Below are 9,160 nucleotides of genomic sequence, written 5' to 3'. Positions count from 1 at the left end.
GTCCTGCTCTGTTACCCAAGCTGGAGTACAGTTGTGCGATCTTGGTTCACTGCAACCTTTGGCTCACTGTAACCTCCGCCTCCCGGGTTCAAGCGATTCTCCTGCCTCAGCCTCCCAAGGAGCTGGAATTAGAGGTGCAGGCCACCATACCAGCTAATTTTTGTATTTTTAGTAGAGATGGGGTTTCACCATCTTTACAAGGCTGGTCTCGAACTCTTGGCCTCAAGTGTTCCACCCACCTCAGCCTCCCAAAGCCCAAAGTGCTGGGATTACCAGCATGAGCCACCGCGCCTGGCCTTGTTTTGTTTTTATGAGATGCGGGGGCGGTCTTGCTATGTTGCCCAGGCTGGTCTCAAACTCCTGGGCTGAAGAAATCCTCTCTTATTATCACTAAGTTTAAGAAAGGGAGAGAGAAAGGGAGGAAGGTGGGGGCGGTGGGAGTGGGGAAAGAGAGAGAGAGAGAGAGAGAATCCTCCCACCTCACTCTCCTGAGTAGCTGGGAATACAGAATCTAAGACAGCCCTTTTTTTTAGCTTCCAGCCTTTTGCAGGGAGCTCAGTTCTGGCTCTCCCCATTTCCTGGGGCCTCAGCCTTGACCTCTGTCCCCATGGGGGTGTTTTTTTGTTTTTTGAGATGGAGTCTCGCTCTGTCACCCAGGCTGGAGTGCAGTAGCTCAATCTCAGCTCACTGCAACTTCTGCCTCCGGGTTCAAGTGATTCTCTGCCTCAGCCTCCTGAATAGCTGAGATTACAGGCACATACCACCATGCCTGGCTAATTGTTTTTGTATTTTTAGTAGAGATGGGGTTTCACCATGTTGGCCAGGCTGGTCTTGAACTGCTGACCTCGTGATCCACCCGCCTCAGCCTCCCAAAGTGCTGGGATTACAAGTATGAGCCACTAGGTGCGGCCCCCATGTGGATGTTAAAACTCCAGTGGTAGGGGGATTTCTGCATTCCCATAGGCTGCTGGACCTGACTGTCCCCACTGCCCCCACCACTGTGGCTTTGATTTTCTTCCTTATTTTTGGAACCAGAAAGATTCTGTCTTCCTTTTGATCTTAGCTACCCATCAAAAAAAAAAAAAAAAAGCAACACTGCTCCTTATATTTTGCTTAGTGTATGCATGCATTTGGAATACAAACCTCTAGTACTAGCCAGGCGTGGTTGCTCACACCTGTAATCCAAGCACTTTGGAGGCCAAGGCAGGCGGATCACCTGAGGTCAGGAGTTCAAGATCAGCCTGACCAACATAGTGAAACCCCGTTTCTAAAATAATAAAACAAAACAAAACAAAACCCAAACCTCTAGTACTTTAGGCTTGCATCTTGAACACAAGTCTCTGAGACTCAAAAAAAAAAAAAAAAAAAAAAATCCAGATCATCTGGTGCAGGATTTATCTGCTCCCCACCAGCTGTTTACATTGCCATAATCCCCTACATCAACCTTTAGCTAAAATAAGCTCTCACGTGGCTGTAATCCCTGCCATTCCCTATTGCCGTTCTCCCAGCCTGCTTCATTTGTCTCAATTTCCTGACTGTCTGAAGCATCTGAGCCTGTGACTCCTAGTGAAAACATCCTGCCAGCCAGGCATGGTGTCTCATGCCTGTAATCCCAGCACTTAGGGAGGCCAAGGCCAGTGCATGGCTTGAGGCCAGTAGTTTGAGATCAGCCTGGCCAATGTGGTGAAACTCCATCTCTACCAAAAATACAAAAAAATTAGCCAGGCCTGGTGCTTGTGCCTGTAGTCCCAACTACTTGGGAGGTGGAGGCATGAGAATTTCTTGAACCTAGGAGGCAGAGGTTGCAGTGGGCCGAGATGGTGCCACTGCATTCCAGTGTGGGCGATAGAGTAAGACTCTGTCTCAAAATAATAATAATAATAATAAAAGAACACACCCTGTCTTCCTGGGGTTGGGTCCATGTCCAAGTCATCTCTGTGCCTCTGCTCCCTCGCTGGGGGATGAGAAAGGTCAGGGAATGAGTGGGGAAGGGAAGGTGGAGGAGTGAATGAAAGGCTGTGGGAAGTGTTCTGATGGGCTCTTCATGCGTTTGGGGTGCAGAGGAAGGAGACTGTGGGTTCTGCCACTCTGGGGAGTCTCCCAGGAAGTTGAAGTTGGAATAGAGGTGTGTTGCCTCCCACCAGGTGCCCTGGAATCAAACTAGCTGGTTTTGTTTTGTTTTTAGATGGAGTCTGGCTCTGTCACCCAGGCTGGGTGCACCCGGCTCACTGCAACCTCCACTTCACAGGTTCAAGCTATTCTCCCTTCTCAGCCTCCTAAGTAGCTGGGACTACAGGCATGCACCACCATGCCCAGCTAGTTTTTTTTTTGTTTAGTAGAGACAGGGTTTCACTAGGTTGGCCAGGTTGGTCTTAAACTCGTGACTGCAGGTGATCTACCTGCCTCGGCCTCCCAGTCCTGGGTTTACAGGTGTGAGCCGCTGTGCCTGGCCCAGACTAGCTGGGTTTGTGTGAATCCCACTTCATCCCTTTTCAACTATGTGACTCAAGCTCTCTGCGCTGCAGTTTCCTGGTCTGTACAATGGACCATGAAATAATAATTAAGAAAATGAGAACATTATTAGTGAGTCTTAAAAGACATGTAAAGCACACAACAGTGCCTTAGCAAAGACTCAAACATAAACTCTTATTATTATTTGACATCCTTTTTTTTTTTTTTTCCAGACAGGGTCTCGTTAGGCTATGCTAGGCCAGGTTAGAGGGTAATGGCACAATCATAGCCAACCGTAACGTTGAACCCCTGAATTCAAGTGATTCTCCTGCCTCAGCTTCCCAAGTAGCTGGGACTATAGATCTGCACCATCACACCCAGCTAGCTAACTCTCGTATTTTTTGGTAGAGAAGGAGTTTTGCCATATTTCCCAGGCTGGTCTTGAACTCCTGGCCTCAAGTGATTCTCCCACCTCCACCTCCCAAAGGACTGGGATTACAGACATGAGCCACTGTGTTTGAACCGTTTAGCATCTGTTGAGGACCTACTGTGTGCCAAGAGGCAGAGGCACCAAGGCCATTGTGCAGTGAGCCACATGCCAAGGAAGAAGCCATACTTTAAGGCATCTCAACTTCCTGTCTCACGACTTGTTTCTTTGGCAGGGCGTTGACCATTTTTAGCTCTTTTTCTTTATTAAAAAAAAATAATAAAGACGAGATTTCACCATGTTGGTCACGCTGGTCTTGAACTCCCGACCTCAGGTGATCTGCCTGCCTTGGCCTCCAAAGTGCTTGGATTACAGGCGTGAGTCACCTTGCCTGGCCTGAGATTGCACTACTGCATTCCAGCCTCAGCAAGTGAGCGAGACTGCATCTCAAACAACAACAACAAAAAAGATGAGGTCTTGGCTGGGTGCAGTGGCTCATGTCTGTAATCCCAGCACTTTGGGAGGTTGAGGTGGGCAGATCACAATGGCAAGAGATCAAGACCATCCTGGCCAACACGGTGAAACCCCCCCGTCTCTACAAAAATACAAAAAATTGAGCAAGGTGTGGTGGCTCACGCCTGTAATCCGAGCACTTTGGGAGGCTGAGGTGGGTGGATCACCTGAGGTCAGGAGTTGAGACCAGCCTGGACAACATACCGAAAACCCATCTCTGCTAAAAATACAAAAAATTACTCGGGCGTGGTGGTGGGTGCCTGTAATACTAGCTACTAGGGAGACTGAGGCAGGAGAATCGCTTGAACAGGGGAGACGGAGGTTGCAGTGAGCCAAGATCGCACCATGGGACTCCAGCCTGGGCAACAAGAGTGAAACCCATCTCAAAAATAAATAATTAAATGAATAAAAATACACAAATTAGCTGGATGTGGTGGTACACGCCTGTAGTCCCAGCTACTTGGGAAGCTGAGGCAATAGAATCACTTGAACCTGGGAGGCAGAGGTTGCAGTGAGCTGAGATTGTGCCATTGCACTCTAGGCTGGTGACAGAGTGAGACTCTGTCTAAAAATAAAAAATTTAAGAAGGTGAGGTCTTGCTCTGTTGCCCAGGGTAGCCTTGAACTCCTGAACTCAAGCAATCTTCCCATCTCAGCATTCCTACTAGCTGGTTCTTAGAGGTGCACTTTCAGCTCTTGAGCAACGTTTGGGGAAAGAAGAATTGAAAGTTTCAGGCTCTCAAGGCCACCTCTTGCTTGCAGTTTGCAGTGGCCTCCGTGGGGGTGCCCAAGGCTGGCTACAGAGGGGCTGAGAAGTTGGTGAAGTCCAGGAGCCTCCGTTCTCTGGAAAACAGCTCCACCTGCTGGCGGTTGTGCGCCTGCAGTCTTGACCTTGGCCGAGTCTGCACTGGGAAGGGAAGTGCGGGCTGAAGCAGTTCGGGTGGGCTTGGAGGGGACATCGGTGCCGCGGTGGGGACGGAGGCATATGGGATAGAACCCGGGGAGGGTTCGTGATGCCGTTCTGGGTGGATGTGTGAGGCCCGAGTTTTGTGAGCCCCGTGGGTGCGCGAGCAGCATGTGGTATTGGGTGTGTGCCGTGTGGGTATCCTGCGCGGCGTGTGGCGTGGGATGGAGGTGTGAAGCGGCAGGGGTTATGCAGTTGAAGGCAAAGTGGGAAGTGGGAAGTGTTGAAGGGCGTGTTTGTGTTGTGTTTGGATGTATGTTGTGCAGGAATCGCCAACACCGTGGATGTGTGGCGGGTGTGTAGTTTCTGAGGTGCACAATATTGTTGGTAGAAGGTGTTGGCGAGTGTGTTCCCGGAAATATAATTAAGAAACAAAATCTCCCAACCCAGCACACTTCTCCACAATGATAGTAGAGACAGAAGACAGTTTTATTATTATTTTTGGTTAAAACGCTTTAGGCCTGGCTTGGTGGCTCACGTCTGTAATCCCAGCAGTTTTGGAGGCTGAGGTGGGCAGATTGCCTGAGCTCAGGAGTTCGAGACCAGCCTGGGCAACATGGTGAAACCCTGTTTCTACTAAAATACAAAAAATTAGCCGGGCGTAGAGGCGAGAGCCTGTAGTCACAGCTACTCGGGGGGCTGAGGGAGGAGACTCACTTGAACCCAGGAGGCGGAAGTTGCAGTGAGCTGAGATCACACCACTGCACTCCAGCCTGTCTCAAAAAAAAAAAAAGAGTTATTTTTATTTTTATATTTTTAGAAACTCGACGTTTATTTTCCACGAATCTTATATGTTGCTTAAGAGGCCACGCAAGAACAGCTTAAGACCACTCAGTGGTTGCTCCTACCCATTCAGTGGCCTGAGCGTTGGGAGCTGCAGATCAGTCTTCGTGGCGGGCTGGGCACTCCAGTCTTCAGTAGGGAACTGCTGGATAGGCACAGAGGGCACCTGCCCGCCTTCAGACCAGTCGGCAACCTCAGGCTGAGTAGCAGTGAACTCAGGAGATGGAGCAGTCCATTCGCCCTGAAATTCCTCCTTGGTCACAGCCTTGTCAGCAGCAGCCGGCTCTTCTTTTTCAATCTCTTCAGGATCTCTGCAGAAGTAGAGATCAGGCATGACCTCCCACAGGTGTTCACAAAAAATGGTGCCACGCATGCGCAAAACTTCCCGAGCCAGCATCCACCACATCAAACCCACTGAGTGAGTCCCTTGTTGTTGCATGGGATGACAATGTCCACATAGCGCAGAGGAGAATCTGTGTTACACAGAGCAATGGTAGGTAGGTTGACATAAGACGCCTCCGTGAGAGGCTGGTGGTCGGCCCTTGGGTCAGTAACCGCAATCAGCCGTGGCTCCTGAAGGCTGCCTGGATCTGGTTGGTGAAGGTTCCAGGAGTGAAGCAGCCAGCAATTGGAGTGGCTCCAGTGGCAGCAGCAAACTTCAGCACGGCCCTCTGGCCAGTATTCCTGGAGGATATAACACTGACATTAGCAGGGTTTTCAATGGCAGCAATGGCACGAGCTGCCAGGAGAAGCTTCTCCCAGGTCCTCCTCAGATTTATGATGTAGATGCCATCACTTTTACTTTTCTAGATATACTGCTCCATCTGGAAGTCAATGTTAGCGCCACCTAAATGGGTTCCTGCTGCCAGGAACTTAAGGACATCCTCCTCCTTCCTTTGCAGAACATCAAGGGCTCCGGACATTGTGAAAGTTTCCCTTTAAGTTACGACGGGAATCCAGTACAACGCCGTATGGAGCCCTCAGCAGGTAGCGTGGAAAGGCAAAAAAAAAAAAAAAAAAAAAAAAAGTTTTAAAATGTATTGTTATTTTTTTGTAGAGCCGGGGGTTTTACTATATTGCCCAGGTGGATCTTAACACTCAGCCTCCCATCTTGGCCTCCCAAAGCCAAAGTGCTAGGATTACAGACATAAACCACCACACTTGACCTTAAATGTCATATGTATTTACTTATTTTTAGAGAGAGGGTCTCGCTCCATTGCCCAGGCTAGAGTGCAGTGGTGAGATCATAGCTCACTGCAGCCTTGAACTCCTGGGCTCAATCAGCCTCCTGAGCAGCTAGGACTTCAGGTGTGCATCACCACACCCACTAATTATTATTTTTTTTTGTAAAAACAGGGTCTTGCACTGTTGCCCAGGCTGGCCTCGAACCCCAGACCTCAGATCTTCCCACCTCAGGCTCCTCGTGCTGGGATTACAGGCATAAACCACCATGCCTGAGCTGGTTTTATTATTGAACAAGAATTATTTTTTCTTTTTATTTTGAGAAGGAGTTTTGCTCTTGTTGCCCAGGCTGGGGTGTAACAGCACGATCTCAGCTCACTGCAACCTCCACCTCCTGGGTTCAAGTGATCCTCTTGCCTCAGGCTCCCCAATAACTGGGATTACAGGTGCCCACCACCACGCCTAGCTAGTTTTTTGTGTGTTTTTAGTAGAAAAATATACCACCATGCTGACCAGGCTGGTCTCGAACTCCTGACCTCAGGAGATCCACCCGCCTTGGCCTCCCAAAGTGCTGGGATTACAGGCATGAGCCACTGCACCTGGCCTGAATAAGCATTAAGTTAGAACGTGATACACATTGCTGGCAATCTGCTAAAAGATTGCAAAGGCAAAAAGAAGTATATCATCCTTCATTACAGCCAAGCAGGTAGAAACCATTATCCTGTTTTCAAGATAAAATTTCTTTTTCTTTCTCTTTCTTTCTTGCTTTCTCACTTTCTGGCTTTCTCACTTTCTTGCTGTCTTTCTCTCTCTCTCTTTCTCGCTTTCTTTCTTTTCTTTTTTGAGACAGAGTCTTGTTCTGTTGCCCTGACTGGAGTGCAATGGTGCAATCTCAGCTCACTGAAACCTCCACCTCCTGGGTTCAAGTGATTCTCCTGCCTCAGTCTCCTGAGTAGCTAAGATGACAGGCATGCACTACCACACCCAGCTAATTTTTGTACTTTTAGTAGAGATGGGGTTTCACCATGTTGGCCAGGCTGGTCTCAAACTCCTGACTTTGTGATCCACCCACCTCGGCCTCCCAAAGTGCTGGGATTACAGACGTAAGCCACCACATCTGTTAAGATAAAATTTCAGATCCCATATTGTTACAGGAAGAGCAGGTTTGTATGCTCACTGTGCAGTCACAGCTCCATGACTCTGAGACAGCAGGGATGCAGCAGAGAGAGTTTAATGATCGCAGAGGTGCCGAGCGAGGTGATGGGAGGAGACATTCAAATCTCTCTCCAAGCAGTTCTGGGCTTTTAAGGGGTTGGTGAGGGTGATGGGCTGGTTTTATTATTGAATACGCATTATTTTTTCTTTTTGTGAGAAGGAGTTTCGCTCTTGTTGCCCAGGCTGGAGAGCAATGGCACGATCCCAGGGGGATGAAATCATCAGGGTGTAGAAGCTGCATTTTGGGGGGAGTCAGCTCCTCGTGGGGTCCTTCAGGTCAGCTGAGTCAGTAGTTCCATCAACACCCGAAGGAATATCTAAAAGGGAACACTTAATGTTGTGTAATGTCCAAGCTGTGATCCGAGAGAAGTTAGGGGGAAGAATAATTTTGTGACAGGGGCTACATACTGTGGGACAACAGGCACCAGCTGCCTATGGGGAAGCAGGTCAGGGAGCAGCTGTCCTGAGATCAATGCTAGCACACTGCAAACCTGGTTTCTTTTCATTTCTCCCTCTCCTTTCTTCCCAAGTTTATAGGGAGGTTGCAATACCATGTTTTCAAGATAAACAATGACTAGTCCTCAAGTAAGAGGACTTGACAATACCTTTAGTCAAATGTAGTTCAGCTTTTTTTTTTTTTTGCGACAGTCTCCCTCTGTTGCCCAAACTGGAGTGCAGTGGTTCACTGCAACCTCCACCTCCTGGATTCAAGTGATCCTCCTGCCTCAGCCTCCTGAGTAGCTGGGAATACAGGTCCGTACCACCCTACCCAGCTACTTTTTTTTGTATTTTAATAGAGATGGGGTTTCACCATGTTGGCCAGGCTGGTCTCCAACTCCTTACTTCAAGTGATCCACCCACCTTGGCTTCCCAAATTGCTGGGATTACAGGCGCGAGCCACCATTGCCTGGCCCCAGTCTAACTTTATAATGGTAAGTGGGGCGACTACCTGTGTTAGTGAATTGGCTTGTATGTTAGGCGTGGGTAGACACAAACTTTTCATATCTTTAGGACAGAAAGTAGTCTGCATCTTGGAGCATGACTAGAAGCCAGGCTCTTACCCTCTTGGGGGAACTGGGAGGCAGGGGAGCTAACTCCCTTGACCCCTGCTTTTTCTCAGGGCTCCCAGGTCCTTGAGTTCCTGAGTTCTGAGACTGGCAAGAGGCTTATGTAGCCATCATAAAGATTTACATATGCTGGGCTGAATGTGATCACCCTGACCAACATGGAGAAACCCCGTCTCTACTAAAAATACAAAATTAGCGTAGCATGCCTGTAATCCCAGCTACTCGGGAGGCTGAGGCAGGAGAATTGCTTGAATCCGGGAGACGGAGGTTGAGGTGAGCTGAGATCCTGCCATTGCTCTCCAGTCTGGGCAACAACAGTGAAACTCTGTCTCAAAAAAAAAAAAAAAAAAAAGAAAAGAAAAGAAAAGAAAAGAAAAAAAAGAAAAAATTGGTCCCGGTGCAGTGACTCAATCCTGTAATCCCAGCACTTTGGGAGGGCGAGGCGGATGGATACTTGAGGTCAGGAGTCTGAGACCAGCCTGACCAACATGGTGAAACCCCGTCTCTACTAAAAATACAAAAATTCACTGGGCGTGGTGGCACATACCTGTAATCTCAG

At 48.7% G+C, this 9,160-nt stretch overlaps 1 pseudogene; it reads right to left on the bottom strand.

The window, feature by feature from the left end:
• Window positions 1-5,175: 5,175 nt before the first annotated feature.
• On the bottom strand, window positions 5,176-6,107 carry LOC128929198 (small ribosomal subunit protein uS2 pseudogene; annotated as a pseudogene).
• Between the last annotated feature and the right edge of the window lie 3,053 nt (window positions 6,108-9,160).

This window comes from Callithrix jacchus, chromosome 12, assembly GCF_049354715.1.
Source record: "Callithrix jacchus isolate 240 chromosome 12, calJac240_pri, whole genome shotgun sequence".
Lineage (NCBI taxonomy): Eukaryota > Metazoa > Chordata > Mammalia > Primates > Cebidae > Callithrix > Callithrix jacchus.
This window is presented reverse-complemented; position numbering and strand designations above follow the sequence as displayed.